This window comes from Juglans regia, chromosome 11 (assembly GCF_001411555.2).
Source record: "Juglans regia cultivar Chandler chromosome 11, Walnut 2.0, whole genome shotgun sequence".
NCBI lineage: Eukaryota > Viridiplantae > Streptophyta > Magnoliopsida > Fagales > Juglandaceae > Juglans > Juglans regia.
This window is the reverse complement of record NC_049911.1, coordinates 14,076,152-14,093,137: the sequence shown is the minus strand read 5'-3', so window position 1 is coordinate 14,093,137 and position 16,986 is coordinate 14,076,152. Positions and strand designations below refer to the sequence as shown.

The 16,986-nt window shown below is 34.5% G+C and overlaps 1 pseudogene; it reads left to right on the top strand.

Moving 5' to 3' along the window:
- The first annotated feature begins 8,108 nt into the window (after positions 1 to 8,108).
- LOC109000377 lies at positions 8,109 to 14,216 on the top strand (annotated as a pseudogene).
- The last annotated feature ends 2,770 nt before the right edge of the window (positions 14,217 to 16,986 follow it).

Below are 16,986 nucleotides of genomic sequence, written 5' to 3'. Positions count from 1 at the left end.
AATTTTATTTTTTTCTTGATATTCTTGAATTTTTCTTATTTGTTTTTTAAAAGAAGTATACTTTAGCCTTTATGACATTTTATTTAATAAATTTAATGTTGTGACGGAAAATTAAACGTTTCTCAAAACGCTATCCACAGCCAGCAGCAATGAAATAGACCCGTACCTTCTTCGTCTCTCTTCATATACATAGCCGTTAAGAAGTTCGAAGAGGCGGAGCGACAATGGTTACTCCCTTCTCTATATCTTCATCCTCTCCTTTCCTTTCCCCTACCAAATCCCTCAGAAGCTCCTCCTCCCTAATGGTAACAAAAGCACCACCACTTCACTTCCTCCACAGCAAGAGGCTTCTCTCTGTGCCTGTGACGTCATCTCTTCAGAAATCAGACTCTGACTCGCCACCCTTGCCTCCCAAAATCGAGACCTTCTGGCAATGGTTGCGCGACGAGGGCGTAGTCTCCGCAATTTTGTAAAAAAATATGTAAAATCCATCTCATAATTTTGTAAAAAAATATTCTGATCACATAAAATTTATATAAAAATAATTTATAAATAAACGACGTGATTTCTTATATTATAAATTTTTTTTATTATATAATAAATTTAAAGATATTGCTAAGTCTACAAAAAATTGCTACCGAAATAAAACACTCAAAATACTTTTTTTTTTTACTTTTTCTTTCACCATTTTTTAAACTATTTAGATATTTTTTAAAAATAAAAAAAAATCACATATTCATTTAAAAATACTTACTTAATCATTAAATAAAAAAGAAATTAAAAAAATTTCGACAATAAAAATCTTCTGTTAGAATAGTATTTTTTATAAATTTAATAAATTAGATGAAGTCATATTAATTTAGAAGATTATTTTTATATAATTTTTTTTTTATGTCATTGTTTTCTTTATTTGGACGTAGTCAGATTTTATAAGATTTGTTCCTAAACCTAAATACATATAGTGGGGTGACGGCTAAGAATAGCTTATTGTCACTCCCTTGCCTTTTCTATATTTGAGAACTTTCAAACAGAAACTTTCTATTTCCAACCTTGTAGTCAAAACATAGCTTTGAAAATTGAAATACTCTTAAGCCTCTTCAGCCAGTTGAATAGTTTTAACTTTTAGGCTTTTAGCTATTCAAGGTTCTTAAATGTCGTTATTAGAAATATGGCCAAAGTACATAATCATATAATTAAAAAAAGGAAAACACTAAAGATACAAATAGATCCCACAAAAATAAACCACAAACAAACGTGACAGTATCACATCCGTTAATTTTTTTTCGTGCTTTTCCTTCCCTTCCCCCTCGCCCATCCCTTCCCCCATCTCTCTCTCTCTCTCTCTCTCTCTCTCTACCCCTTCCCTTCCCTTCGTGATAGAGGAGTCAATTCCCCATCCTCGACAGCCCTCGAACTAGTTATACTTAACTGCAGATGACTCGGTGGACTCACTTGGAGGACAAACTTTTCGAGTACTCTGTGTTGGGAATTTAGACCTCCTAAATTCACCCCCTAGGATCCACCATTTGGTGAAATATGAAGAAAAACAGAGAAATAATAACAACACAAGAATTTACGTGGAAACTCCCAAAATAGGAGAAAAAACCACCAGACCCAGAGAAGAAAATACACTATGTGAAAAATTATTACAATCACACAATTTTTCTCCTCACTCCAAATGACACCCACAAAGCTTCCCCACTAGTAAAACTTTAACTCTCACCTCTTTCCTTTTACAAGAAAAATTAAAAGAGGAATTTTACTAGAGTCACAAGTTACTAAATAAGCTTATGATTTGGTGTACCTAACTAAGAGACTAAGCCTCCCTTTTATAGGCCATGGGGCCTCATTCTCTTTTTTCTCCCACCGATGTGGGATTCACAAAGGAGCAAACCCATCAATCTCCACCTTGCGACTTTGGCTGATCCCACAGCCACGCTCCACCGCAATGAAGATCTTCATAGCTTCTGCTATCATGCTCCACCATAAAAGCATACCCACTCAGAATAAACCAATTCCAAGCATTTCAATTTCGGCACATGTCGAAAATAACCTTGCTGAAAAATTATGGTGCAACTTCCACGTTTGGCTTTTCTGGAAGTTCATCAGCCATCGACATAAATTTCCACCACACACCCTACATTAATGCCAAACCAATGCTTGTGTGCAAATTTGTGGACCAGCTAACATTAACACATCCTCTATCATGACAACTTTGGGAATTAATGGCATGCCATGAGGATGTACATGTCCCTTTAACAGACATCGTCTTCCATGGAGAGGGACACAACGTTAGTTTCATTATCAGTATCTCCATTTACTGACTTGGAGCCACTTGCCGAACCTGCTCCACTTCTTGGACAATTTTTCTTGACGTGCCCAGATTGTCCACACCCCCAGCAGACTACTTTCATCTTCATAGAGTTCTTCTTCTTCCCATTACCAGCTACTACCACTGCTAAGTTCACAGGTGGACCATTTCTTCCACCACCTAGTCTTCTCTCTTCAGAAAAGAGTTTACTGGTAACCTCTGAAAAAATTATTTTCTCCTTCCCATGTATCAAAATAGGCTTCATATGTTCATAGGAAGATGGAAGAGACCAGATGAGCCTCAAGGCTTGATCCTCATCATCAATTTTAACTCCAATAGATTCTAGCTCAGAGACAATACCATTGAGAACACTTAAATGATCTGAAATAGTCGTACCTTCACTCATATGCAGTGTATGAAACTGCTCCTTTAGGTACACCCGATTTGAGACGCCTTTTGTCTGATACAACTCTTCTAGCTTTTCCCAGAGTTTCTTTGCCGTAGATATACCATGTATATTTGCAAGAACATTCTTGGCCAAGCACAGACGTATCGCACTTGCTGCTCTCAAACCCAGATCTTCCCAATCTTCATCGCTCATTACAGATCTGCTCTTTGTTTGATCAGTCACGCTAGTATCACTGTTGACTTCAGGGGTTGGTCTGCCTTTCAATGCATTGTGTAATCCTGATTGAATCAAAACATCCTTGACTTGAACTTGCCACAAGCCAAAATTGATTCTCCCATCAAATTTCTCCACCTCATATCTGATAGAATTTGAAATCTTACTTCCTGACATTGCCTCGATGAATTTTACCGTAGAAATGAATAGTACTCACTAAGTAAGTTCCCAGGAAAGATTATAATATTTCCTAGACAGAACTTCAAGGTTCCCAGGAAAGATTGGAGGGTCACACTGGACCACTTAAATACCAATCTCCTAGACAGAACCTCCTTAGACTGTACGTATCCACACTACCACACCAAAGCTCCACCCACCAAAAAAGAACCTAGTGGCTCTGATACCACTTGTTGGGAATTTAGACCTCCTAAATTCACCCCCTAGGATCCACCCTTTGGTGAAATATGAAGAAAAATAGAGAAATAATAACAACACAAGAATTTACGTGGAAACTCCCAAAATAGGAGAAAAAACCACCAGACCCAGAGAAGAAAATACACTATGTGAAAAATTATTACAATCACACAATTTTTCTCCTCACTCCAAATGACACCCACAAAGCTTCCCCACTAGTAAAACTTTAACTCTCACCTCTTTCCTTTTACAAGAAAAATTAAAAGAGGAATTTTACTAGAGTCACAAGTTACTAAATAAGCTTATGATTTGGTGTACCTAACTAAGAGACTAAGCCTCCCTTTTATAGGCCATGGGGCCTCCTTCTCTTTTTTCTCCCACCGATGTGGGATTCACAAAGGAGCAAACCCATCACTCTGATGCTGAAAGAAAAAAAGGGGAAGAAGAGCACAGATAATCCCAAGACCCAAATATTCTCTCTTTCTTTCACCCTATTCTTTGTGGAACCGTTTTTTTTTCCAATTTGCTTGACCCTCTATTTGGTTGCTGAGAGAATGAAGTAAAATGAAAGCAAAGAGAAATTTTGGATTTTGAATCCACGGATGGGAATTCAACAAAACTGTTAAACAATTTTCCAAAGATTTTGTTTTGGATGGCAGGTGTTCACTTTTCTTTCTTTTTTTTTGTTTAACCAAAATGATCTCTTTTCATCTTAAGTTTGCTTGTCGAGAAAGTGGAGGGAAAATAGGAAGTTGAGATTTTGAGTCATTGTTTCAGTTGAATTCAATCACTTGGAATTTTATTATGGAAAAGTCTCAACGCAGGCGTGAGGGGGGAAGGCCCCGCAGACGGTATCCAACGTGGAGTAAAACGCACAGTTCCCATAAATAATATGTGATTTCGTGTTATTTTCTTTATTTTATAGTTTACAAAGAATATGCACACATTATTTATTTCTATACTTTCCAATAATGCACATATGTCCGTTCTAAAGCTGGACAGTAAAGATCGGAGAAGAGCAATCAATCAAATTCAACATATTATGAAAAATAATGAGATTTCAGGTAAGTGCCCCCATGCATGGATATATTTATTTAACCCAAATTCGGCTTTTTTAATTGACTTGCTTTGTTGATTTCATGTCTTTCTTGACCAATGTTGAAACTTGAATTAATATTTTTATTAGGAAAATATTATTCTTATTGCTCAATTCTATTGTTGTGATTTTTTATTTTTATTTAATGATTAAAGAAGTATTTTTTTAATAATATTATATTTTTTTATTTTTTTAAAAAATATTAAAAAATATTAAAAAATACATGTATAAAAAAGTAAAAAATAAAAAATAAAATCCTATAAATAATGGTAGCTCCGGGGCTGTAGAGCCATCCTTTTTATTAATTTGAATGGCCCAACAACAACCGAGTCTTTTTGCTTTTTGATTTGGGTAGGTCGACCCATAATTTGCTTAAAGTTGGTTTTGTTTCAAACTTCATGTGCTCTTTTTATCAAATTACTTTAGAACGTCGGCGAATTATATTTTCTTCTTTGTTCTTTCTTCTTCTTTTGCCAAAAGGAAGAAAGGAATATATTGATTTTTTATAGTATTTTTTTTTCAGGCAAATTCTAGGAAAATATTACAAGGCTACATGGGTAAAATGAAGGGCAGATGGGTCCTTTCCTTTATGAGAACTGAGAAGTTGGAGAAGTAACACTGGGTATTGGGTAAGCCGATGGTATTGCATTTTCGGGTGGAGGATATAGTCCATTATTTAAATTCATAAATTAATCAGGCGTATCATGTCAAGAACCCTAATTAAAATGGGAAAGTCTACTCGTGGAGAAGTGAAGGGATGAAATATCTGTAAAGTCCAAGTAAGAACCAAGTGACACCGTTTTGAGAAGAATGAGACGATATGTTTTAACACTGTGTTTTGTTGATGGTAAGGCAGCTTCTTGTTTCTACGGCTTTTTTATAGAATTTCTTGCTTTTTGTTATGAGTTTGTTAGAGCACTAGTATTGGATTATGTATCTACATATGCATCGACATATTTGTATAATATGACTTTAAATTGGATTGTATTAGATTGTGTATATCTATAAACAAAGTTTCTACAAATTTAAAGATGCATTGTTTACTCTTCAAATTTTATTTTACTATTTTTTTTCTCTCACTCACTCACTCTCACTCACTCACTCTCTCTCTCTCTCTCTCTCTCTCTCTACCAATAGAAACAAACCCTTTCTCGAAATATTTATTTCTCCTTTCTCTCTCTCTTTCTCTCTCTCGACACCAACATAAAAAAATCCGAAAGAAAAAAAAATTTAGAAAAAAATTTAGAAAAAAATAATAATATTTGATTATTATTTGGCTAAAAAATACATAATCTAATGTAGAAGTTTTTCTTAATATGCAAAATCAATCTTCAAAAAATATAATTTGAAACCAATGCTAGTGTTCTTATTACCTTATAAATGTACGCTAGGGGCGTATGAGATTTATAAGGAAAAAAGGGACAACGTAGAGAGATCATCTTTAAGTTTTTAATCAATGGAACATTCTAGAGAAAGGTTGCCTTGAACTACCCATTGCCATTTTTTTGCTTCTCTTGAATTTATAAAATTATCAGTTCTTCTATTCATCCCATTTTTCTCTATTATTCCCTTCTTTAGTGAGTTATCTAGCAAGTTCATAATATTTGATATCTAGAGTTGACAATCCCGATGGCTGACAGTGTCACATGTCCATGACTATGACAATAGGGACCAAATTCATAGTGGGCTTAGATTGGATAATAGGAGTTTAGTAGTTGGGTTCAACCTATGGGCCAAAGTAATCATCTCTTTTATTTGTAGGACTTTTGTTGAAGTAGGGCCATGGCCCATTTACTTACTATCTGATTAGCCTTTCGGCCTTTTGTTTGAGGAGTTGACTGTGTGTTTTGGCCTTTGTTATAATTGTTATTTTAGTTGTTGGGCTATGACCCATTGGTTAGTAAAAGAGTATATGTAGTAGAATGATGGAATTGTATGGGCATCCATAACCTTAATATCATATTTTTCTATTTTGTTCTTATCTCTCTTCTCTTTGAGACTAGGTCAATCTCGAATTTGACCAATTTTTTTGTATTTTCTCTCATATTTTCTAGTCATCCAAATACAAACTATTAGGTGTTATAGACATCAATAATTTTAAACAACAACAAGAGACCTTGCAACGGCAAGTGGATGCTCATGAGGAGAGTCGGAGATCAAGGACCGCTTGAATTAGTTGATGGATATGGTGCGGATCATGGTGGCAAATAAGAACAATATTCCTAATCAGGAACTTCCAATGGTTAATGAAGATGGATATCTCTTTCATAATATGAGCATGAGTGAAGATTTGGGCTCTGTAGAATTAAAAGAAGAGAAGGAAGAAGCTACGGATTCAACAAAAGTAAAAGAAAAATTAGTGGTCATAGAAAAAAAGGGAAAACAAACGAAGAAAAAAATGCAATCGAGGAGGACCAAGAACGTGAAAAACCCATTTTCAAATCTTTGACTAACTTTCATGGGGACAAATCAGCTTCTATTAGTCTTGTTCACAACCTTTGGAGCTTGGGTGCTGGCATTAAGCCTTCTACACCTAAAGCTGATGTAGGTGCAAATCTTTTACCACTGGTCCAATGTCATTAAGATATGTCATCATCTATGGCAGGTGCCAGGTACTACAGATTCTCCTGCATGTTTTAATGGGTCCTTTCAAATTTTCATTGGTTTGGTAGGTATTGATCAAGGAAAGATAGGACGTGTGGATTTGGAGTGTGCTTGATGTAATTTCTTGGCCTTTTGATTGAGGAAAGGGCTAGACTATTGGTTGAAGGAGTTTCGAGGAGTTGAGGCGAATGATAAAAAAAAAAAGGTACACTTCTCTTACGAAAGTGTTTGAGCGCTTTCGAGTTCAAGTGTAACTTGACATTACTAGGTAATTATATTTGTGGTTTTTGAATGAAGACGAATTCCATCAATTATATTGCTTATGTCTTGTGTGTATGAAAGATGATGAAGGGTACTTGGTATCTTTTCAGCATCATTTGTCTAAGAAAGATCGTTATGGTTGTTGATAATTTGGAGACGAGCCTGTAAATCTAAATTCATATCTCAACTTCTGCATATGAATGAACAATCTTAAAAAGAATAGATAAAGTGATGTATAACACATGCCATCATCTAAAATAGGTAATACAAGTTTTGTTTGGCTAAAATAGTTAAGAGTTTAGATAAACTATTGGCATACTTTGTACACAAATCAAAAGCTCCTTCTTAAAAATAAATAAATTATAAATTGATATATTATTAAAAAATTCTATATGTTGTCACTTTTGCATACTTTATGTACAAAATATTAAAAATTGATCGGCTGCGTCACTTCTTTTAATATAAAATAACTGTTTTGATTAATTACATCAGTAAAATATACAAAGAGTATACAAAAATATGATTATATATAGCATAACTCAATAAATACAAGACTTCAAATCTATTTTATAATAAAATAAAAATTACAATCCGTATTATATTAATCTATATATAAATTTTATTTTTTTCCTGATATTCTTGAATTTTTCTTATTTGATTTTTAAAAGAAGTATACTTTAGCCTTTATGACATTTTATTTTATAAATTTAATGTTGTGACGGAAAATTAAACGTTTCTCAAAACGCTACCCACAGCCAGCAGCAATGAAGTAGACCCGTACCTTCTTCGTTTCTCTTCATATACATTGCCGTTAAGAAGTTCGAAGAGGCGGAGCGACAATGGTTACTCCCTTCTCTATATCTTCATCCTCTCCTTTCCTCTCCCCTACCAAATCCCTCAGAAGCTCCTCCTCCCTAACGGTAACAAAAGCACCACCACTTCACTTCCTCCACAGCAAGAGGCTTCTCTCTGTGTCTGTGACGTCCTCTCTTCAGAAATCAGACCCTGACTCGCCACCCTTGCCTCCCAAAATCGAGACCTTCTGGCAATGGTTGCGCGACGAGGGCGTAGTCTCCGCAATGGCTCCGGCGAGGCCCGCTGTCGTCCCGGAAGGTCTAGTACTCGTTGCCAAGAGAGACCTTTCCCGGAACAAGGTTGTTCTGTAGGTCCCCAAGAGATTCTGGATCAACCCAGATGCTGTGGCGGCCTCCGAAATTGGGACCGTGTGTAGTGATTTGAAGCCTTGGGTGCTATTGCTCTGTTTCTGATCAGAGAGAAGCTGAAAAACGATTCTCCGTTGCGCTATTACCTCGATATTCTTCCGGAGTACACTCACTCCACTATATATTGGTGGGTTTGGCTTGGTTTTGGTTGTTTGGTATTTGTGTGTGGGAATTCGGTGTTTTGGTGTATTTGAACTGTGGGGTTGATGAATGTGGTTTATTGGTTCCAGTACAGGTCAGAAGAGGAGCTGGCTGAACTTCAAGGTTAGTCTAGTTGCTGCTTCACATTGATCTTTCCAATTTGGTTCTTGCGTTAGGCTCGATAACTTTCCAAGGTTCGGATCTAACTATGGATTAGTTCTCAACATTTTTGGCATTTCCGCCTAAGTTTAGCTTCATCTGCAACGCATATATGACTGTATTAAAATAGTGCTAGTAGTTTGTATTTTGTAGTTTGACACGAACTAATTCTGTTTTTATAAACAATTGATTGTGAAATTTAAGGCTACTGCAAATTGCTTACCCAGTTTTAGCGTACGTAAATCAATAATGGGAATATTGTTCTCTCTTGTATAAAAAAAAAATTGTTCTCTCTTGTATCAACGTTTCAAAATGGAAGTGCATCACATCGATCGGTACGACATTGTAGGTAAAATTTGTGCTTCGGGTATAACCTTTTGCTTTCTTTCACTTTTTTTTTTCTTCTTCTTCTCTAAATCTTGATTGGTTATTGAGGGAGGGAGGTGGAAGGATAAAACAGGTTTTAGCTCCTTGGGAGACTTAAACCTATTGTGGGAGCCAAGACCTTAGAGCATTGGCATCAAATGAGTACCATCTTCAAAATTTGATGAATTTGTGTTTAAAATCACTGCATTGAATTTAGCATACACTAAAATCTTCAACTTTGAGCTATAATACATTTGAGTTCATCTTCATATTTGAAAACTAACTATTCACACTCTATAGCTATTATTTTATTTACTTAAATTATTATTTCCCCATTTTGAGTCACAATTTATTTAAGTTGAGAAATAATAATTTAAATATCAAATTAAATTATTAATTAATATATAGTTAGTGTAATAGTAAAAAGAATGGAGAATCTGTGGATCATCTATTATTACACTGTGAGTTAGCAAGAGTGTTGTGGGATGAAATCTTTCTAAGGGTTGATGTTGCTTGGGTTATGCCTATGAGGGTGGTGGATTTGTTGGGGTGTTGGCCAAATATGCAAGGCAATCATTAAGTGGTAGCAGTATGGAAGATGATTCCGTTGTGTATTATGTGGTGTGTTTGAACGGAAAGGAATGCACGTTGCTTTGAAGATAAGGAACGCTCAATGACCGAGTTGAAGAATTTTTTTCTCCATACTCTAATGTGTTGGTTTTCTACTATTGTATTAGATGGGGATAATATCCAGGAATTCTTGTCTTTATTTTATCGTCTTTAGAATGTAGTTAGGAGTACTTATGTATACTTCCTGTGTACAAGGACTATGCCTATTTCATTCATATATATAATATTTTTCTTTTACTGATAAAAAAAAAACTTAGTGTAATTGTAAAATATGGAAAAAATAAATTAAAAATATTATTATTAAAAAATAATATAATATTATTATTTTGACTAATCCAATGGTTAATCTAATGTGGGGTTATGGCTAGAGAGGTTTTGGATTTATAGAAAATATGTACTTTTCATCAAATCTTGTACTTTTTATCAAATTTTAGAGATAAATTTATTGAAACCAATGTCAATGCTCTTATACCCAAATTATTGGCGTTCTTGTGAACACTATATTAGATTCATTGGAATTTTTCTAATTTGCATAGTCACAACCTTACTTGTTGGTTTGCCAACCGATTAAGTTCAACCATGTTTCCCTAGGTGATGTATAAGAGCGTAATGTGGCTTTGATGATGACAGATGCCATAATCTAATTTACAGAATGCCTTGCAACTTGTCATTTTTCATTAGAATTAAATTGAATTGACGTTTTCAGGAACCCAACTTTTGAGCACGACGTTGAGTGTGAAAGAATATGTGCGAAATGAATTTCAAAAAGTGGAAGAAGAAATTATATCTCCTCACAAGCAGCTTTTTCCTTCTCCGATAACATTGGATGAGTTCTTTTGGGCATTTGGAATACTCAGATCAAGGGCATTTTCACGCATGCGTGGTCAAAATCTTGTTTTGATCCCCCTTGCAGACTTGGTAAAGTAGTTTTTTTCCCTCTTCATATTAGTTTTCAGTGTCAGTCACTCCGACTTCTGAATTTTCTACAACACTAATTTGTATGGAAAAGTGAAACAATGTCTCCTACAATATATTTATGGATATGGTAATCAATTATTTTTTGTTGAAAATATTTGCTGGATTATTCTTTAATAATGAAGGGCACTATTATCAATTATCTCCTTATGCTTGATGCCTGTTAAAATTTGACTGGGTAAAAGCTGCATTGGATATCCCATAAATGGAATGCTACGTAGAATTTACTAGGTTGTACTGGATTCACGGCACTGGAGTATAGCTGTGAGGATGATGCCTTCATCGGAGGCACTTGCCATTTCAGTTCCAATAAAATTATATTAACATACTACACATTATAGTTTACTTTTTTACATAAAGGCTGTATTTCACAATCTGATAAAAAGGAGTTTACTTTATGCAATGCTGTTGCCGTTTTCCTTTGATAATGGCTAAGCTGCCTCTATTTGAAAACTTCACTTCATCAAGTCCCAATTATGAATCAGATTAACCACAGCCCCAGCATAACCACAGAAGATCATGCATGGGAGATTAAAGGAGCATCTGGTCTCTTCTCTAGGGATTCATTATTTTCTCTACGCACCCCTGTTTCTGTCAAGGCTGGTGAGCAGGTAAAGTATTCCAGCTTCTGAGTTTTTTTTATTGTATTTGGTTCCATTCGCATTCATTCATATATATATATATATATACATACATATATATATATTTTTAAGAAGGGGAACCATCCCACGGCATAGCCCTTAGGACTCACCCGTGGACCTAAACCTCCGAGGAGACTAGTACAACAATCCACCACCATGTCCTCCCACTTAAATCGCAGTTTGATCCTAAGGGGAATCGAACCTGTGGCATGGGGCTCATGCACACAAGTTCGCCCTTACCACTTGGGCTACCCATGGGTGGGTTAAGTATGAGCACATCTACCTTTTATTTTTTTATTTTTTTTCTATTTGACATGAATGGTTATAATTTTTGAATCATCAGCAAGTTGGACAAAGTTAATGCCAAATAATAATTCATAATTGGAGTCATTTTGTGTCAAGATGAGGAGATAAGTTCAAAAGAAGTGGGATATTAAGAAGTAAATAACACTACGATGTTGATGCCCTGAAACCCATGGCTGCTAGCCCTTTCATTCCTCTTGTTAAGGAGTTCTGTTTTATTTTGTTAATGGGTGACAATTGGAAGCATTTTCATTAGGTTATGATCCAATATGATATAAACAAGAGCAATGCTGACCTGGCTCTCGACTATGGGTTCATAGAACCTAAGGATGACCGCAATGGTTACACCCTAACACTAGAAATATCTGAGTCAGACCCATTTTTCGGGGACAAGCTTGACGTTGCTGAGTCGAATGGTTTCAGTGAGACTTCATACTTTGACTTTGTTTTGGACTGTCCACTTCCACCATCAATGCTTCAATATCTGCGTCTGGTAGCGCTAGGTGGCACCGATGCTTTCCTGTTGGAATCTATTTTCAGAAATTCAGTATGGGGCCACCTTGACCTACCTGTAAGCCGTGCCAATGAAGAACTTATATGCCAAGTGGTCCAAGATGCCTGCAAATCTGCTCTTTCTGGCTATCACACCACCATTGAAGAGGTAAACTTTTACCCTCCATGTTGCCATTACTTCCCATGCAATCTTATAAATCCTTGTCATATATGTAATACATGTGGGCTAGATGTAAGAGGGAAACCAATAGTTCAATATGTTCATATATGGACTTTGCATCATAATGGTTACGACTAAAATATGAAATAAAATTGCAAAGCCATTGTGACAAGTCGAGATGATAAAAAAAAAATTAAATTAGACTTTATCTACTTTTGTCTTTAGTCAAGTTACCAACCTTTAGTTTTTAAGTTTTTACTTCATCTATCTGAAGTGTAATTGTATCTGCATATGAATCAAAAGTTTAATGTAATTTTTGTTTGATCAGTAAAGGAGTTTAATTACGGGCTTTGTGTGGAAAAAGTTTTCATCTCAAAATTCTCATCACATTTCCTTCCCAAACATCACTCAAACACAAATACTTTCAAACTAATCATTACAATTTTTTCAAACTGATCATTATAACTTTCGCAAACTTTCAAACAAAAAATAATTCAACTTTTTCAAATTCTAAACAAAAATAATATTAAAAAACTATATTCTAACAATATTTTAACTTTATAATATTTTTTATTCAAATTTTTCTCTCTCATTTCTCAAAATCTCATAAAACATCAAATTATTTCACTACTATTCACAACTATCTTATTACTATTTACAAAATTCTCATCTAATCTCACTTCTCAAACATGCTTGATAAGGTAAGTCGTTAGTTTAATATAATGAGGTTGCTATTGCGCTTTTTTCCTTTTTTGGGTTTTTCTTTTGTGAAGTTAGATATATGAATCTGAAGTGTTTCAACTGAAAGTATATTAAAATATGTGATCTCAGGTAAGTAATTACCCCAAAGGAAAAATATGAAGTATTATTTGGTTTTTATAAGGATGAAATCCTATTTGATAAGGCATTCCAAACGCAGTACTAGAAACTGTATAAAATATCTGCTAGGTAGAATTCCAATACGTGGAATTTATATTGAGGGTATTATGCGGGTTGCGTTTGGGTAGTGAGTTGATTTCAGATATTTTGTGAATAATAATAAAAAAATAATGATAGAATATTAAATAATAATAAATTAATAAATTAACAGCTCAGTAGGTTTAACTACATGAATTAGCTGCAAAAACATTGTTAAATGAAATATGACACTGATCTCCCTGCCACATCATCCATTTTTATTATTTTATTTTATTTTTTAAACTTTGGGTGGTGTCCTCCAATACCCAATCCATCTAAAAGGAGGAAATATGTATTGCAGGATGAGAAGTTAAAAGGAGCAAATCTTGATCCCAGGCTAGAAATTGCTGTTGGGATAAGAGAAGGGGAGAAGAAGGTGCTCCTACAAATTGACGAGATCTTTGGGGATAGGGAATCAGAATTGGATGAATTAGAATACTACCAAGAACGGAGGCTGAAGGATCTTGGCCTGTGTGGGGAGCAAGGTGAGATCATCTTCTGGGAGCCCAAGTAGGGCCAAGTCTTCAAATGCCCTTACAAAACTATGATTATTAGGTTACCCAAACAAAAACACACTTTCTTGAGTTCGCAGAGGGAAAAAGGACAGCCACTAGACAGCTTTTACGGATTATATATGGGGTTTGCGATCGAGGATTCCATTCGGCTTAATTTCCGCAGTTAGTTTCTTCTTGTACTTAAAAGAGCAGCCAGCCAGATATGTGCTTGGTTGAGCTACAATCTTTCTCAAAATATAATTACCATAGCTAGTGGATGTTCTTGTCATGGCTCTTGGAGTAAGACTCTCCAACTTATTCAACTTAATTATTATTTTTTTGATCGGTCCAACTTGTTCAACTTTATCGTGCAACAAAAGTGCACTCTTTAGCTTTAAATTCGGTCTGGTCCCGGAATCTATATAAATTTAATATAGTAATTATATAAGTTAATGATATAATTTTCATATAATTTATTATTATTAACCATATAAAATATTACATAATATACGCTATCAATTAATAATAAATCATAAATAATGTGATAATTTATGTCATTATATGTAAGTAGTTAATACATCATACATTCATATATACTCTACTATTTACACTTAATTAAAGTAATTAGGTAATTTTTTTTAAATACCTCTGTTGCAAACAAGCGTGAATAATCTATGTACAATGAAATTATTTGATATTCATTAACTATTATTAATAATTATATATACGAAAGAGTAAAGTCTAAGTTAGTAAGTAGTAATTATCAATATCATAAATATAATTATAGTTTAAATATTTTTTTTAATGAGTTAGTTACATAATCCACATTAATAATTCACTTAATTTTAATTTTAATAATTTAAATAATTTTTTATTAATTTATTTGCAAAAACAAATAACAAAATAATTGGGCCGGACCTAACGGATCGGATTGGACCAATAACTATCGATCTGGTCCGAGCCCTATGGGTGTTCAGTCCAGTCCAATTCGAGAAAATGATGGAGTTTCGATCCATCATCCCACTCGGACCGGACCAATTTACACATCTAAATATGAGTACTAAAGAAATTCTACTTAACTTGCCAATCAATAAAATTATCCATAAGTCACAGTCACGTCACTATTAGAAGTATTACAAACCTTAGTGTTTCATTGCCCAAATCAAATGACTACAAATATTACAACTATTAATATCTGTAACAATCTGAAAGAAGTTTGATAGACAAATTACTTTAGACCTTAGAAACATCATGAAGTTTCGAAAGGATTTTACGAATTGAGCGATCATTAGGTTTTAGTCCTTTAGTATAGTCGGATCTCAATCTACTATGGTGCCATAATCACCTTTCTATTTAATTAAGGCACTTAGAAGTAGAATTTTATGAAATGAATTACGCTATTAGAATCGTATGAATATTTAGGATTTTATGGTACAATGAAAGGTTTCGAGTTTTTTTAATGAATAGTAACCCTTCGGGAGAGCACCATGTGGCATCTAGTTCAAACAGCTGTCAAATCACTACGTAGGATGTCCAAATACACTTAGGACCATTAGAAAACATTTTAGTTGGAGACATGGCACAATCCTAGCTATCCACTTAGAAACCCTAGAATACTAGTCAAGAGAATGACAAAATTATGTAAGAAATGGAGTGTGAATCAAGCTTGTCATCATACTCTCTTATACCAACCACTATTCCATACATCCAAATACTATTTGGTCAACCAAAAGGGGGTTTCAACTCTAATGAAATCTCACAGAATTTGAAACCAATCGAAACCCTAAACCTCATTGATGAAACCAAAACCCCAAATATGTTTCCAAACCGTAAAGTAACTAGTTGCAACTAAGGCTATGTTTGGTAAGTGATCACTACTATTTACAAATAGTTCACTACTATTCACAAACTATTAACTACTTTTTTACTACTATTTGCTACTTTTTTAATACTATTCACAGATCATCTTAGATCACCACAGCATCCAAATGTAGCCTAAGTGATTTCTTACTTGGTTAAATTACTTCACATGCAACTAACCATTCAATTGCACATTCTTAGACCCTCACCCACTCTCTTACATCTTGGTAATTACATTTGACCAAGAAAAACTTGATTGGAACCAAGCTCAAACCGAAACCCCCATAGAACCTTAAACTAGACATCATTCGGTTAGCCCCATTTAGTTCCATTGAAACCACCACTTTGGCCCTAGCTTCTTCACTCTTATAAGGCCATGCCTTAGCTACCACTACACATCATTTACTATCCCAAATAATGCCATTTATGGGCACTTACACTCTTAAGAACAACCTCAAACACTTGGCCAGCCAGCAGCAGAAAAATAGTTGCACACTTTTGCCCTCTTCTCTCCTCTTTTCACAAGAAAAACTTACATCACTGATTCATTCATTCACCCACTCAAGGTAGCCTTCATCTATAACCCACGCCCCTTACATTGAATCTCACACTCAGCCACTTTTCACTTTATTTTCCTAGAACAAACTGAGAGGGTGAGCAAGAAAGAAATTTCTGAAAGTTTTTGCTTGCTTCGTTCCATCCCCTTGGTGAGTTTTTTTATTGAAATATAATCTCATAATTTTATCTAGAATTGAGTCTAGTTTACTTGGGTGTGTATTGGTGAACTTTTCTTAGAGTTTTGATGGATGAAAGTTAGTGCGTTTGGTTGAATGGTTCAATGTTAACAGTTTTGGTGTTTGTGATGAACTTTGGTAGTTTTGTGGAGATTTTGATGAAATTTTGTGCAGATCTTGATATGATGAAGTGTTAACATGTTTATATGTAAGATATGATTTGATTCAAAGCATGTTAATATTTTTAGAAAATGGTTTTGCATGATTTTCGAAGTGGTAGAAACCGATTGGTTCAAAAGGAACTTTGATTGATTTGGTTGTGATATTAGTTCTAAGATTTCGATTCATTGGTTTTGATTTTTACAAATGTTGTTCTTGAAGCTTTGACCTATTGGTTAAGAGTTTATTTTTGAAGATATATGATATAGATCTTTGATGGAATGATGATGAACATGCAAGCGTTTGTTTTAAACTCAACTAGAGGCTCCAAGGTTTGATAAATTGTTTGGATGCAATTTTTGA